The following is a 17989-nucleotide window of genomic DNA, read 5'->3' on the forward strand; positions in this document are numbered from 1 at the left end:
ATATGAGAGATTGTACAGAAGAAATACCCAAAGATGTCCTTGCAGCAACCGTGGAAGCAGTTAGGGAACAGGCAAAAGGCACAATCCCATGGGTTATGGCAATTGCCGCAGACATGACAACTCCTGAACCCACGTTAAAGGACCTTAACCTGAAACCATTCAGCCCTAGTGAACTCAAGGAGGCGCAGCACTCGGATAGTGCTATACGCCGCGTGCTTTACTACAAGACACATGGGATCAAACCGGGTGGTGGCCAACTGAAGAATGAACCCCATGGAGTTGCCAAGCTTATGAGAGAATGGAAGAAACTAGAAGTTGACGAACATGGTATACTGCGTCGAAGAACAAGCTCTAAGATACAATTAGTCCTGCCACACATCTTCATCCCAATGGTACTAAAAGAACTGCACACAGAGATGGGACACCTTGGGGTGGAGAGAGTCGCAGAACTTGCAAGGTCCCACTTCTACTGGCCACATATGTACCGTGACATAGAGCATTTTGTGACACAACGTTGCAGATGTATCAAACAGAAGAAACCAAACACAGTCACGAAAGCACCTATGATGCATCTGATGAAATCAGCACCATTTGAAGTGGTTTCCATTGATTTCTTGCATCTAGACAAGAGCAAAGGTGGATATGAATATGTACTACTGATTGTTGACAACGTTACCAAATATGCCCAAGCCTATGCAACGCGTAATAAGACGGCCCGCACTGCTGCTGAGAAGATCTACAATGAGTTTATCCCGAGATTCGGTTTCCCAGCACAAATACACCATGACCAAGGTGGCGAGTTTGAAAATAAATTGCTCCACAACCTCGAACGTCTAAGTGGAGTTGCTAGCTCGCGAACCACTCCATACCACCCACAAGGAAACGGCCAGATAGAACGCATGAACCACACCTTACTCTCGATGCTAAGGACCCTCCCGGAGGAAAAGAAATCGAACTGGAAATATTCTTTAAACAAGCTCATACATGCGTACAACTGTACAAGACACGAGACCACTGGGTACTCAACATTTTACCTGATGTTTGGCCGTTCCCCACAATTACCGGTTGATTTGCTGTTTGACCTGGGCAACGACCCGCAACAGGCTGATTACCAGGATTATGTAAAGACGTGGCAAGCAGATATGAGATGGGCATATGACCTAGCATCTAGGAAGACCCAGAACTCGTCAGCCAGAAGTAAAGTGTATTACGACAGGAAGGCTTCCGCTGCAGTCCTACTTCCCGGCGACCGCGTACTTGTTAGAAACCTTTCAGAAAGGGGGGGACCTGGAAAGCTCCGTTCACACTGGGAACAGCAAATTTTCGTAGTTGAGGAACGCATATCTGATAGTCCAGTCTATCGAGTAAAGCCCGAACATGGCCGTTGGAAACAACGAGTGTTACACCGTAACTTGCTACTTCCTTGTGATGCTTTACCACTGCCTAAACCAACGAGAGCCTCATCCAAGACCACCCAACCAAGATCCAGAGTACTACCCCAGCCTGAAGATACTGGAGAGAGTTCCGATGATGAGTATGAGATGGACACACCGTCCTCTCCAGTCACCCATGCAGCCTTTCCTGCGGAAGTAGACACTGCACCTATGGACCCACAGGACCACTGTGATAATGAAGTTTGTGCCGATATGTCAGATACCAGGGACCAACCTGACCTACGAGTGGATACTGATGGCTCATCAGTGCCAAATTCATCCGGTCTAGATGTGACCGATATATCCCCTCAGGAAAGTGACAATTCAGATTCAGAGGAACACCTAGAGGGAGCTACGCGACCTAGAAGGGAGACACGACCCCCTCAGATTCTGACCTACAGCCAGATGGGGGTGCTCGAGTACCAACGTTTAAACCCAGTAGTGAACGCAATTCAATGCCCTTAGGTGATACTTCCCTACCAAGTCATGGGCAACTGGCTTGTACCTCACTGCACCCCGCACATCCCATTTGTCTCACAGCTGCAGTTTATGCCACAGCCCATATGGACAAACCAGTACTGAACACTCTTGTAGTCACAACTGATTGCTTCGAGAATTAACCATGGACAAGCAGACCTGTTGCACGCCTTTTGTGACCAAAATCATAAGCAAACTTTGTGTTGGATATTACCTCTAGTTACAAACTGGTTAAAGACAAAACCTGCGGATCATGGAACTGCCGCAATAAGTATTCAGTTTGAGACATGATGAGAATTGACGCTCCCCCTAACTATTTCTCTGTTTTTGGTTTTGTATTTACTGTAATGATGTCGGGACGACATTTCTGTTGGAGGGGGAGTGTGTAGCAAGTAGAACGAGAGAGACTGGGCCCAGCCCCAAGTGACATATTATTATGGGATCGGAAAATCCCACGTGTTGGCGAAAAACCTAGCGAGAATCGATGAGAAAACGTGTTGTTATTGTAGTTTTGAAGTAGTTCCTGAGCGAGATTGAGTAAAGTGTAACACTTCCTTAACTCTAAAAAACTTGAAAAACTCTTCTGTTGATTGTGGTATTTAACAATATTCCAAAGTACAGATCCCTTGTATCTGAGTGAATCATTCACGAATCGCGAGTGTATCAGTGTATCTATTGGTTTACAAACTAGATCCAGTTAAATTTATGAAGAGAGAGTTCAACACTAAACAAGAATACAAATATTTCTAAAGAATATTATATATCTAAACAAGAATGCAAATATTTCGCCGTCGTCGTTCAAGCTTTTCAAAATACGCAGAATTTGATCAAGTTGTTGTTTTGCAGAGAAAGGTCAACTAATACACTAATTAAGATCTAAAACGCACGTGCAGAGTTATTTTTCTTCCAATTGAACCTTTTGTTTACTCCCGAAGTTTGCTTTAAGCTTCCTACTGTTTGACCAACATGTAAAAGACAGAGTATATTAACAGTTTAATTATCGACCAATTTGCGTTCGATTATTTCTCTTGACCATCTAGAAGTTAGCTTTTCAGCCAGCATCACATCTAGTCCCAATAGAGATAGTCTAATCGGCGCGTGTCGCGGGTCAACAAAATTGTCGCGGGTCCACAAAATTGTCACGGGTCCGAAAAAAAATATATTTTTGTTTATAGTTTTTCTTAAGTTCAATACCTCATTAAAGATAATAGAATAACGATAACAAGTGCTTGAAAGTAGGTAGACGAAAAATTGAACTTTACTTTTGCTTTCTATCTTTTGAACAGCATATACTATATCAACGTTCAAGATAATAAAATAATACTAGTTGTACCTATCGGTAAGTGCCAACGAGCGAAATACTCATGTTTGTTCATAAGAACAGATATTGAATGGTTTTTGATAGAACTATATTTGAAATGACCAAAATATTGTAAATTTGTATTTTAGGTAATATGCGAAAAAAGTGCTATTTCTCTGGTGTTCATAAATGACATTGGCTTGATAGCCTGCGTAGCAGGCGCCGTATTCTCGCGATCGCGCACTCTTTTAAGACTTTTTTTACACTAAAAAACGTACACAGATGTCTGCTACGCAGGCTACGGGTTTGACAGATTGATAACTCCTGACAAATCTTTAAATTCTTTTTAACGTTAAAATGTCACAAAATGTAGGCAATAAATGAGGTTTAATCACTGTTTTTTAAATACAACACGCGATGGTATAAATGTTTCCGTCCACAAAAGGGAACTTCTTATAAATCAAATCCCAAAATCAAAACTGCTAAGATGCTTTTTTAAGCACTAAAAGAAAGCATTTACCCGACTTCAGCATTCTCAGAAGTCAAGAAAACTCTATGTGAAGTCAACAGTCCGCTTTTGATTTTCATGTCTCACTTCGATCGTAAATCAAAGGACTCCAAAGTCGAAAGATTATTTCATTATTTTGAAGACCTTGATGTTCCTTTTTTCGGCGGTCGAATATTCTGTAGGGTATTCTCTTTCGATTTATAATTCTCTAAAGGTGTATTTATCGGTAAAGGGATGAATGACCACATTGAAAATAATTTTCAGTAATCAGAGACAGTCATGCACGGGTCAGATTTCAGTCTCAAATGCGAAGTGTGACTTTCTTGTGTGTATGACATGCAGTAATTTTAGTGAGCGTCGCTTTGTATTGATGTTATTCCTACGCGGAGCGAAAATGCGTGCCAAATAAAATATAAACGGTATTTGATTTGGAATAAATCATCGGTCAAACAATTACTATAAACACAAGCACTAAAAGAAAGCATTTACCCGACTTCAGCATTCTCAGAAGTCAAGAAAACTCTATTTGAAGTCAACAGTCCGCTTTTGATTTTCATGTCTTACTTCGATCGTAAATCAAAGGACTCCAAAGTCGAAAGATTATTTCATCACTTTGAAGACCTTGATGTTCCTTTTTTCGGCGGTCTAATATTCTGTAGGGTATTCTCTTTCGATTTATAATTCCCTAAAGGTGTATTTATCGGTAAAGGGATGAATGACCACATTGAAAATTTTAACAGCGAGCCGCGTGGACGCCATTTTGGTCATTTGCTCTCTAGCAAGGAGTGAGAGACTGGGAACCAGTTGGGAAGAACAATACAACCCAAATATGGGGTTTACTTACACCCAAATATGGTAAAAAAAAGTCCCTTACGCAGAAATTAAGATTTTCTCTGCCTATACACTCATACGCACACGGCTCTATGATTCTGCCGCCTAGACAGCCTCGCCTCTTGGCTCGGCTGTCTCGTTGGCAAATACAATAACAATAACTTGTTGACATTGTGTAGATTATGTACTTCTGGTTTGTATCGTAATTTGGTTTCCCATCGCCACTTTTATAACTCTTTTTTGACGAAAGACTTTCACAAATTTCTGTCAAACTTTAACAAAGTTACGCAGCGAAAAGCGGAAGTGGTGCGGGATTTCTTCGTTTGACTGCAGTGAATCGCGACAGATCTTATTGATACGTTTCCGTATCAATAAGATCTGTTATCAATTATTAGAACGCTGTTCGCTCGTGTTTACAGCTCTATACTTCATGGTACAAGCTCTTTATTTTGTGGTACCGTTCAGACTTTTTTAACTTTGTTCACCAGGATTAAGAATCTCTCAGTGGAATTATTTCGAAAGGGCGAAGCCGGAGACAATCTTTCTTCAACCACGCGGAGTTGGCACTGTCTGGAATCCTTTCCACAACGTTGCTGTATACAACACCTGTCTGCTAGTTCTACTTGGTCTAAGTTTTGACGATAACTGGAGGTGATAGCTTTCAAAAGTAAGCGGTCTTCGCGTTTTAACTTAAAAACTTTTTTTAGAAAATTAAGATTTCTTTGTAGAAAGTGCGCCGTAAAAATTTTCATTCAAGAGTTGCAAGCCTTTAGAAACGAACCGAACTAACGAGCGCAGCAAAACGAGTGAGTTTTCTAAATATAAAAATCCGTACAAATTTTGTACGGATGAGTTTTCTACGAGTGAGTTTTCTAAATATAAAAATCCGTTAATAAAAATCCGTACAAAGCTCTTTCTACTTGTATTTTGTTTATTACAAATATAACGAAAATTCAACCATTGTAACCTCGTTTACGCGATTTTTCTAGTTTATTAAGCTTACCTTTGACACGGCTGTACGCAGCGCGTCGAAAAAACAAAGCTGCAAAGGTGCACATCGCTTCGCTTAAAATTACACAGACACATTAGATTATCTCGTCCCAATAGTTGACGTCATTAGGGCCGCCATCTTGGATCCGCCATCTTGGATCCGCCATCTTGGATTTCAACATTTTCTTAGAAGGTAGGTAGGTAGGTAGGTAGGTAGTAACTTTATTTTAACACGGTAAATTCATCAGAAATGTACAATAATAAAATACTAAAGGTAATAAATACAATACAAATAACTAAACAATACTAATCTATACTTAAATAAAAAAAAAAATAACTCTGCTTTACATGAATGCCGTATACTATAAAAAGTAAAAAACTAGTTTAAGACTAAGAAAAATGATTTCGGCAACCAATTCAAAAACCATCCAGTCGCAAAATAACGAAAATTAATGCAAAATCAAGGCAGAATGCTTATGGAATGTAAAAATTGACAAATCTTGCACTTCTGTTTCAAAAAACTGGAAAAAATAAAGAAAAATGTTAAAAATGATGCTTTTTGGCAAGACCTGCTTGTATTTGTGATGTTGCCATGGCAACGTCAAATATCATAGACACACGGTTGACATATTAAAAGTTCCGCAAAGGATGAATGAACAGCTACTAAACGTTTCAGCATTGTAGAGTAAATCTATTTTTTTCAAAATTTGGAAAAAACCTTATGGGGGGTGGCATCCCCCCCCTGTACTTCCGAGGGTTAATTTCTTCCTCCCAGTCAAGTGGTTCTTCGCAAGAAGGATACGTTGGCTCGAACTAAAATAGCTGTACGCTGCTAATGTTAAAATTGAAAGAAGAAATCCGTGGAAGAACGACAAATTTAAGCCCCCTTTTAGCTTGTAGCGCTTGTTTTCTAGTGCTTATGAAATTTGTGAGCCATAAAATATGTTACAGTTTGCCGCTGAAATGCAACATGGACCGCAGGCGAAGGCCCAAAAAGCGGAAAAACGCAACTTCAAATCCAATTTTCTTTCGAAAACCAAGAAGAGAACAGAAAGATTTATCCAAAGTTGTCTTTAAATATCTTAGGCTTTCTATAAAGGGTTTCAAAAAAGTTCCCTTGCAAGCCCTTGGCAAACGTTTTTTTATAAGATATAAGATATACCAACCCACCGGTTTTGGATTGACCTCAACTGAAAATAACGGTAAAAGGACTGAGTAGGGTCTTAGTCTGTCTGTAATCACACGACCGCGTAGCTGGAGTCCTATTTGTTTAATCACGAGTATGAATACAGACTAGTCCATTTTTCAGTTGCCTGCCAAGTGACCTGGCCTATGAATGGTAGTGAGGCTGGAGGTGACCTTACATCGATAAAAACATATCTACTTTATCATGGAAATGCAAAATAGTTAGCATTACAACAACATGATTTACACTACAAAAGCAGTGACGTCACTCCCAGCCTCACTTCCATTCAAAGGCCAGGTCACTGAGCAGACGACTGTAAAATGGCATATTGGACGAAACGAAGTCCTGTTATTAATTAATTACAAGTATAATACAATTCTTTGAAAAAAATTTAGACAAGCCAATCCTGAACTGGAAAAGAAAAGGGCGCATACGCGCAGCCCGCGGGCTTTGTTATCGGACATTTTATTATTGGACACTATGTTATCGAACACCATGAACACTTTAGCTGCGCGCGCTCCAATTTGGTAAAAATAGGTTGAGAATTTTATTATAGTTATGATTAAACCTGAAAGTACATAGAACATACAGAGTTGTCAAATTTATAAGAGGTGTGAACAAATTTTTGGTGATGTTCTGAATCTTATTCGATGATAACTTCCTGCGAAAAACAAAAACAAACAAAGATAAAAGACATCAAGCTTGCATGACTATAGATACATACATATACTTGTATATACTATCAATATTTACATTATTGCAATGGCATAAAACAAAACTAAAGCGAAAACTTTTATTAATCATAATCATGTAATAGGAAAACTAAAAACCAATTACATATGTGTTACATCTCTTTCATTCTACAGGAGATTATTTCGTAAAGATAAGCATCTTGAAATGAACTTCATCAGTTGAATATTTATTTAAAAATGATCGGAATTTATTGATATTTTGGTGGCTTGTATTGATGGTAATAGTAAAACATTCTCACTGAATACAATTACCCTGACACGGGAAGCTAAGTTATGGGGGGATACCCGCGAATGCCAGGGCAATTGGCGTGTAGAATGTAGGATACAGCAGTGATTGACCGCCACCAGGGGAGGTGGTAGGGGCGAAACTTTTACAGTCACTTCACCGAACTCCGTTGAACTGGCCACGAGGTGACTGAAACTGTGATATTTGAAGCGGAGGTCGCAATGCATCATGCTACTAGCGCGCAGGTACAACACACCGGAATTTAACGAACTTAAGCCATTCCCGCGTGACGGGCTAATTATGTATGCAGTGAGAATAGTGTGATATTTGCTATTTGATTCTCTATTTTTTGTAAAATTCATCTATAAAACTACATTATTATCAATACACGCGGCCAAATTAAAAACCGCCCTATTGAAAACACGCGCTTTGCGGGCAGCAAATGACTCCTAGCGGGCTGTTAATGCATTAACGGCCCTGCAACTGATTGGTTCTCAGTTGATCGTCCGATTAACGTTAACCAATCAGCGTCGCTGAGGCGGGAAAACCATTCAGGTACGTACGCGTACAGCAAATGTCTCGAACAGTTTTTCGACAAGCGAATTGTGTTCGGTAGGAGAAATCAAAGTCTATTTGTTGTAAATGGGACAAAATACAGCCAAAAAGTCGGATTTAGAAGCAAATGCACAAGGCGAAGAGACAAAGAGAGCAACTCCTTGTTGTCTTGCGAGAAACGAAACATGGTTCGCTTGAATTGTGTATCTCCGGTCGAGCTAATTTAGCTGAAGTAGTTGCGCATGCAGGAATTTTATGCCGAAGTTCAATCGGAAAATGTAAGTTTGTAAAGTATTATTATCCGTGAATCAACCCATTGCTCATTATTTTCAGAGACACTGCAGGTAGCTCTTTTATACTACAACTACACAATAAGACATAAGCCTCAGTAGCATCGTGTATAATTTTCATTGCGACGAAGTACTTGTGTTATTTGAATTGAAAATCATGATGCTAACTTCATTAAACTGAATGTGTTACCTATCTGGATGTTATTTAGCCTTATTTATTGATAATAATGATAATAAAATGACTTTTTCGGGAATATTGTTTATTTGCACCCTTAAAGTGTCATTTGGGGCCCTTGCGCTGCTTCGCGCTCGGGCCACAAATGACACTACGCGGGCGCAAATAAACAATATTCTCTCAAAAAATCATTTTATTCCCTTAGTATTAAGTACAATGGAAAAGTAGATGAATTTCATCTTCCGTTTGGTTTGATCCACAGGTTGTGCAGAGACTATTATCCCTTGGGATTTGATCATATCTAATCTGCCAGTTTTAATCAATTACTTATGATTACCTAATTTAAGGGCGCGGTTTTTACCCACAATTCTGGAATAAGAATGGTTGGTACAGAATGCTAGGAATAATTCAGATTGCCTGCATTAAAAAAAACGCTCGCGAGTAAATTTTGTGTTACAAATATAGTGGCCGGCGAAGAAGCTGCTGTTAAAGCCATTATCGCTGCAATGTTCCTGCTTAATAAAGAGGAGGAAGAAAGTTTGGAGTCTGTAATGTATTTGTCGAATGTTGTGTTAGTGCTTTTCACAAAGGAGAGAAGACATATCCTCGAATTGCCGGCTATACCGGTCGGCATATTGGATTCATTCACATTTATGCCCCTGCGATCGGGAATGGATGAAATGGTAGGTGTACTGTCCATGGCGGAATGAGAATGCTGAAAAAAGCGCGCATTTCAATTCTGGCCATTCTTATTACAGAATTGTGAATAAAAAACTATCTGTATATTCTAAATAACAGGAAAGCATATATTCGTCCTTAAAAGTGTTAAAGAATTCTAATTTCTTACAGTTTTGAATAGTTACTGTATGTTTTCAGTGTAAAGTATACTTTTGTTGCAAAAGACTTGCAAAGTTTTAAATCTTAGCATCAGTTAAGAAAATAGGGTCAAGATCAGGCACAAAAATGTTAGAGTAAAATCTATTTTGCCGATGTTATTAAATTCACAGTCTATGGCAAATTGCATTAATACAACTATTTAAGCATATGTTAGGATATAAAACGTATGAATTTACAGTCTGGAAGGGCGTACGCTACCCGCACTGACATTATTAGTTTAATTTGTTACTCATTTTAAATGTTTAAAAAGTCGCAGCAATGTCGTTTACTTTTAGTTAAATGTTCCCAGGGGAATAATCTGGTTTGACATATCCCTCATGGTTCCACGATCCAACAACGGACAACTCGCAATTTATAAAAGTATTTCTGTTAATTGAATATAATTTTGATAATTTTGTACCCCACTTTTGTTAAAGGAGCTACGACGCGGGAATTTCGCAATTTTTTGGTCTAAACTGATCTAAAAAAAAACAACTTGAAAAGTTTAGCCTTAATTTTTCAAGTTTTATTCCATTTTCATCCGAGCCATCCGCAGCCAAAGATGCTTGTTACAAGTTTTTAGTGCCCTAATATAGTAATTTTTAACATAAATGGACTATTACTTCTTCGTTTCCTGCGACACAAATATAGATCTTGCTATTCAAAATCTGTTGAGAACCGTGACAAAGCCCCTTTAAGGTGAGGCAAAAACGAATTGTTAAACGCAGTTATCTTTTCTATTCGACAGTAGATGTAAGATATTAATTTGCTAAAAATATACTTATATACTTACAGAGAGGCTAATTTTGTCATAGAGCAAAATAACCCATTTGGTAAGTATTCTATTTCGTTCTCAGAAAGATCTCTGCAAATAAAAAGATGGTCAGTATACTGACGGTAAAGAGCTTTATGTAGCCTTGCGCACAGGAAAACGCTTTTTGCGAGCTGGGTGATGAATCGAAGGGAATTACAATAATTATAGTCTAGTGCTGGAACACAGCACAGATGTTTTAATTTTGTTTTGTCACTATTTTTTATTAGCTACGGAAAGATTGGGGTCCCGAAAAAGGACCAAAATGCTCTAAAGGGGGAGCTTGGCTAGAAAGATTATATTGTAAACACACTGATTATGGCAGATTTTAGATTGTTGTCGCAAGCAATCCAAGGAGATTCCCACTGGTTTCATAACGGTAAGAACTTAATCATGATGTGCCTTAAATCCCAATTTAAACCAGACTTTAGAGACGTTTTCCCTCAGATTTGTCTATTCTTTAATATGGGAATAAAGACAGGGTACCTTCCAGTCCCGCTGGTCTTCTTAGAATTTAACAAAAAGTTTCCATATTTCGTCACTTTTCTACCCCCAATGGTAGGTGTACTGTCCATGGCGGAATGAGAATGCGGAAAAAAGCGCGTATTTCAATTCTGGCCATTCTTATTACAGAATTGTAAATAAAAAAACGATTTGTATATTCTAAATAACAGGAAGGCGTATATTCGTCCTTAAAAGTGTTATAAAATTCTAATTTCTTACAGTTTTGAATAGTTACTGTATGTTACCAGTGTAAAGTATACTTTTGTTGCAAAAGACTTGCAAAGTTTTAAATCTTAGCATCAGTTAAGAAAATAGGGTCAAGATCAGGTAAATTATAAAACTCAGATATCCTCATAATGTTAGCGTAAAAAATATTTTGCCGTTGTTATAAACTTCCCAGTCTATGGCAAATTGCATTAAGATACCCGATTTAAGCGTATGTTATGATATAAAACGTATGAATTTACAGTCTGGAAAGGCGTAATCTACCCGCACTGACATTATAAGTTTAATTTGTTACTCATTTTAAACGTTTAAAATGCCGCAGCAATGTCGTTTACTTTTAGTTAAATGTTCTCGGGGGAATAATCTGGTTTAAAATATCTTACATAGTTCCACGATCCAACACCGGACAACTCGCAATTTATAAAAGTATTTCTGTTAATTGAATATAATCTTGTGCCCCACCTTTGTTAAAGGAGCTACGCCAGGAGTTAAAAGTCTTAATTTTCTTATTAGCCTTATTAGCCTTTTCTTATTAGCCTTGTTCTTATTAGCCTTAATTTATCAAGTTTTATTCCATTTTCATCCGAGCCAATGCTTGTTACCAGTTTTAAGTGCCCTAAATAATGATAAAAATGGACCGTAATTTCTTGCTTTCCTACTTCACAAATATAAATTTTGGCTGTTCAAAAATCTGTGGAAAATCGTGACAAAGCCCCTTTAAGGTGAGGCAAAAACGAATTGTTAAACGCAGTTATCTTTTCAATTCGACAGTAGATAAAAGATATTAATTTCTAAAAATATACTTATATACTTACAGATAGTATAATTTTGTCATACAGCAAAATAACCCATTTGGTAAGTATTCTATTTCGTTCTCAGAAAGATCTCTGCAAATAAAAAGATGGTCAGTATACTGACGGTAAAGAGCTTTATGTTGCCTTGCGCACAGGTAGGTGAGGCTGGAGGTGAGCTTACATCGATAAAAACATATCTACTTTATCATGGAAATGCAAAATAGTTAGCATTACAACAACATGATTTACACTACAAAAGCAGTGACGTCACTCCCAGCCTCACTTCCATTCAAAGGCCAGGTCACTGAGCAGACGACTGTAAAATGGCATATTGGACGAAACGAAGTCCTGTTATTAATTAATTACAAGTATAATACAATTCTTTGAAAAAATTTTAGACAAGCCAATCCTGAACTGGAAAAGAAAAGAGCGCATACGCGCAGCCCGCGGGCTTTGTTATCGGACAACTTATTATTGGACACTATGTTATCGAACACCATGAACACTTTAGCTGCGCGCGCTCCAATTTGGTAAAAATAGGTTGAGAATTTTATTATAGTTATGATTAAAACTGAAAGTACATAGAACATACAGAGTATTCAAAGCTATAAGAGGAGTGAACAAATTTTTGGTGATGTTCTGAATCTTATTCGATGATAATGTCCTGCAAAAAACAAAAACAAACAAAGAAAAAAGACATCAAGCTTGCATGACTACAGATACATACATATACTTGTATATACTATCAATATTTACATTATTGCAATGGCATAAAACAAAACTAAAGCGAAAACTTTTATTAATCATAATCATGTAATAGGAAAACTAAAAACCAAGTACGTGTGTGTTACACCTCTTTCATTCTACAGGAGATTATTTCGTAAAGATAAGCATCTTGAAATGAACTTCATCAGTTGAATATTTTTTTTAAAAAATGATCGGAATTTATTGATATTTTGGTGGCTTGTATTGGTGGTAATAGTAAAACATTCTCACTGAATACAATTGCCCTGACACGGGAAGCTAAGTTATGGGGGGATACCCGCGAATGCCAGGGCAATTGGCGTGTAGAATGTAGGATACAGCAGTGATTGACCGCCACCAGGGGAGGTGGGAGGGGCGAAACTTTTACAGTCACTTCACCGAACTCCGTTGAACTGGCCACGAGGTGACTGAAACTGTGATATTTGAAGCGGAGGTCGCAATGCATCATGCTACTAGCGCGCAGGTACAACACACCGGAATTTAACGAACTTAAGCCATTCCCGCGTGACGGGCTAATTATGTATGCAGTGAGAATAGTGTGATATTTGCTATTTGATTCTCTATTTTTTGTAAAATTCATCTATAAAACTACATTATTATCAATACACGCGGCCAAATTAAAAACCGCCCTATTGAAAACACGCGCTTTGCGGGCAGCAAATGACTCCTAGCGGGCTGTTAATGCATTAACGGCCCTGCAGCTGATTGGTTCTCAGTTGATCGCCCGATTAACGTTAACCAATCAGCGTCGCTGAGGCGGGAAAACCATTCAGGTGCGTACGCGTACAGCAAATGTCTCGAACAGTTTTTCGACAAGCGAATTGTGTTCGGTAGGAGAAATCAAAGTCTATTTGTTGTAAATGGGACAAAATACAGCCAAAAAGTCGGATTTAGAAGCAAATGCACAAGGCAAAGAGACAAAGAGAGCAACTCCTTGTTGTCTTGCGCACAGGAAAACGCTTTTAGCGAGCTGGGTGATGAATCGAAGGGAATTACAATAATTATAGTCTAGTGTTGGAACACAGCACAGATGTTTTAATTTTTTTTTTTCACTTTTTTTTTTTTTTTACGGAAAGATTGGGGCCCAAAAATCTAAATTCTTTAGTATGCGAATAAAGGCAGGGTACCTTTCAGTCCCGCTGGTCTTCTTAGAATTTAACAAAAAAGTTCCCATATTTCGTCACTTTCGTTATTGGGCATTTTAAAATTGTGTAAAAATGCATTGAACTGCAATTTTGTATGAAACATAGCGTGTTACGCACAAGCACGCATTGGATATGAGATGGTAGATAGCTAGAACTATCTCATATCCAACAAGCGCGAGTGGAATTATTGTTTTATTGAAAAGGCCTAAAGAATTGCAATATTTTAGCTCCCCAGCAGTTTTCGTTGACACGTATCGGCTACCATATTTGTGGTCAGTGGTATATGAACTCATATACCATTGCCTGTTAACCAATCAAAACGCAGGAATTGCAATATCCCATTGCTAGATTTTAATAAGACAATATATTCACCGCGCTAGGCGGTGAATATAGCATCTCATTTAGCATCTCTCATCTCGTTGAATATAGCATCTACTAAGCCATGCCACATTTGCCATCCAGGCAAGTGAACATGGCGGCATTTGTTGAACGAAAATGTCTCTCATTTAAAAGAAATCACTCAAATCCTCGATATTTGAAACATTGGAAATTTTGCAAATTTACTACCAAGGCTTTTGGACCGAAAATATTTTCAAGAGATTGTATTCAAGGCATTAGAATTGATCGTAAACATGGTGATTTTGGAGATCGCACACTCAGTCAGATCGACTGTCAAAACATTAGTTAGTTCTCTTGTCACTGGAGCTAGTAATTTCGAGAGGGCTCACACAATTGCTCAGAAGTCATTGACGATAAAACAAAAGTACGGGATATCTATCTTTTTGGTAGTGTTTGATTTGTTCCGTTTTATTGCTAAAACTTGAGTGTAAATTATGATTTTAATCGATGAATTAAACTGGTTTACACGTATGCAAGCGAACACTTGTGTTTGTTGTTTTCGTGTTTTCTATTGGTTATATTTTGCAGTTTTGCACCTCTGAAAATTATACTAAAACAATTATTCGCCTCAGGCTCAGTGATAATAGTTAAAGGGAACTGTGTCACGGCTAAGTTAATTTTATGTTACTAAATTTTGCCAAACACTCGCTATGAAACTAAATGTTTGCAAAGAAATTAATTCTATGATTCTAAATGACAAAACCATAGCTTCATTACAGCCAAATATGTCTCCTGGGCGTTATAATTTAAAGTTACAAGCAGACAAGATTAACTTTGAAAACTGTTCCGCCGGATCATATTTCAAAAACCCATATTGCAATCCGTTTCAATCTTCGTCACTTTTGGCCATCCGTACCTTCTTTTACATTTGGTATGTTATTTAAATATTCCTCTACTGTTTTAAGGGGTTATTTTTATATATTTAATCGAATTTGATGGTCATTTCCTATTTCCTAGTCCGTGACACGGTCCCTTTAATTATACGTTAAATATACGTTTCGTTACTTTACTCACAGGTATATAAGTCTTCGCGTATATTGGAACAGCTTAGGAGGAAGGTGTTGAATTTTGTTCGAATGGAGATTCCTGGAAAGAGGATGGCAAAACATCACAACATAGAGTCATAGTTACAATAATGCAGTATAAAAGGCAAGTCGTTAAGAAGAGAAACTCGCTCGTAATCACGCTAAGGGTGGCTTTCCATGAAACTTAGGTTTCGAACAAGATAAGTATTCTACTCGTAAATAGAGATAGCGTCAAGTTACAGTTTCCTTGCTCAAATAGGCCGTTTAAAACATTTTTTGGAGGGCCAACAAAAAGTATTCTGGTATTTTTGAAAATGGCCTATAAAAGGGCTTATTAATTATATTTTTTCCCTCAGTAGTAGGGCTGGAATGAAATTAATACCACTGATCTGAGAGGTGAATGTTGAAAAAAAAAAAGAAAAAATTAGGTCCCTAAAAATTTGTTTTGTCCAAACATAAATAATGCCACCAGCCTTGAATGCTTTTTAAAAGAAATTTAAAAATTTTAAACCAAAGCTCTTAGCCTTAACAAGTTGAACCTCGAAAATATCTTTCTAGATGTGTCTTTTGTTTAGCGGCATTGCATGCTACTAGGCAGCGTTCAGAGCCGTAACCTGACCTTTGGCATAGACGAGGCAAGATCTTGATGGGAGGTTCAAAGGGCATGCGCTCCAGAACTTGAAGCCGGGAAACCTTTTCTTAATCATTTTTCATAATCATTTCCCAAACGCATTTTGTTTCTAACTTTGGGTTAAAATCAAGACGAGACAAGTTCCTTGTCTTGCCTCTTGCTGGCTAAGGCCCTGCAGCGTTGGGGCGTTTCTTACGTCTTGGCAATGTTTGATTGCTGGCTGTCTTTCGGCAGGGTTGCGGCAGACAATGTTAATGGTTTGTACAGCCGAACTTTGTGCGGCTGTTGCAAGCTTCGAAATGACAAGGATAATTGTGACGGAAATCGCCGATTGAAACACTGCACACGGAACTACTGAGATTTGTGTTAAGTCAAAGTAATAACATTTCATTATACAAAACTCAGACTAAACGAAAAGGCCAAACATAAAGCCAAGACCAGCCCCAAGTAAGACGCCAACATTCCACTGTCACTGTGAGTCGCGTTTATCTCTTCCCCAGGGCAGTTCACCAGTAATAATATTGAACTCATTATTTAAAACTTGATTGTCTTTGAGCTCGTGTGACATCGGTCGGCCACTCAACCTTCCCATCGTGCGCTGAAATCTTATTCTCTACGAAATTTAGTAAGTGTATTTTCAATGACATGGTATGAAATAGTTACACAACACTTTCCCGTGGTATTTTATGGAATATACCACTTGTCACTTGCATTTTCTTCATAAACACAGTCTCCTTAAGAGTGTATAGCGAGAAAATATGTGACTCGTGGGATATTCCATAGTTTACCACGAGAAAGTGTTGCATAACTAGTATGTTAGTGTGTAAATGAATGGATTGTCTCAAGAACGGTGTGCGTAACGACTCTATAAGAAATTGGTTGTTCTACGTTTTGGTTTGTTTGCAAGGAAGTCTCGCGACTACAATTCCCATTCCCGATAATGCAGAATCAAAACTAGTAGATAAAAACAATAAAATGTCCAAAGACAACTGGCACAGCCACAATACCGCAGCCCTGGGTACTTGAAATAAATTGCTGCAATTATGAAGCTCGCCGAGGCGGCCAAGGTCTCTCTCTGAAGATGCCGCGAAGCGATGTTTGGTCAAACAGGCAGTTTGGTAGGTCTTTCTTCCCCCGCCGCCTTTTGTTTCTCGAGATCTTTTTACCCAACGTGCACGTGGTACGCAATGCTGACGCTTCTCCGACACCACAAATTTCCACTTAGCTGTAAGTTTTCAAATACGCTCTGACCGCTGTCGAGGTGGCCAGTCGCTATAAAGAAGCCCAACCTCTGACCTAAAAAGAGTCTGCCGAGGTTGCGGAGGCTTTTCAGAAGATTTGCAAGCGCGGTCCTCCAAAATACCCTCAAATGCTGCAGGTTGACTGTGGGCGCGATTTTATGGGCTTTGTTACAAAAGAGATGGAGAACTTCATAGTAAGAATTCTTCGTCGCCGCAATGAGATTCACAGAGGCAAAGACTGTTGAACGCTTCAACCGCACTCTAGCCGAGTGCTTGTTTGGTCATCAATATCCCCTTGAAATTCTGCTGTCCTCTGCCCAGCGGTCGAAAAAGTCGGTGGCTCGGCTGTCTGCCGTTGTTGCCGCTCTGAACAGCGAGGTGCCCTGGCTGAGCGGCAAGGAACCCGCTGATGCAATAAAGAAGAAGGCCGTTTCAGTAACATCCCTAACAACATACAATACACGTTAATTACGTGTAAGTTGATTTCACAGTTCAGTAAAACTTACAAAGATTGTAAACTTGCAAGAGTGGAAAATACATCCTGATCAAGGTAGCGAATAAAGTTAGAATTTAATATTCTGTAAAAATGTAAGGAAAGAAAAACAAGAAATGGTAATTTAAAGTGTTCTTTAAGCGATAACTAGTATATCTAACAATTTTTCTATGAACGCAAGTTGGGTATGAGGTAATAAATGACCAAACGCGAGTTGGTTATAGAAAGGATATTACACGGTGGCAAAAAGATAACATTAAATTCATATCTTTGGGCCATCGTGTAATGTTCTTTTTATTATATGCACACCAGATGTAGTTGATCTTGCCGATTTTTATTTTATTGTTTTCGATTTAT

The 17989-nt window shown here is 38.5% G+C and overlaps 1 long non-coding RNA gene across 1 annotated transcript in view; it reads right to left on the minus strand.

Moving 5' to 3' along the window:
* LOC144637879 (uncharacterized) overlaps positions 1–15319 on the minus strand; it is a 28936-nt gene extending 13617 nt beyond the window's left edge. The window contains exons 1-3 of the long non-coding RNA XR_013567814.1: positions 15257–15319; positions 10393–10464; positions 7315–7386 (exon numbers count right to left, since the gene is read on the minus strand). This is a non-coding gene — a long non-coding RNA (uncharacterized LOC144637879). The remainder of the gene's footprint in view (positions 1–7314; positions 7387–10392; positions 10465–15256) is intronic.
* Positions 15320–17989: the final 2670 nt, after the last annotated feature.

This window comes from Oculina patagonica, chromosome 2 (genome assembly GCF_052425735.1).
Source record: "Oculina patagonica isolate OP01 chromosome 2, crgOcupat, whole genome shotgun sequence".
Lineage (NCBI taxonomy): Eukaryota > Metazoa > Cnidaria > Anthozoa > Scleractinia > Oculinidae > Oculina > Oculina patagonica.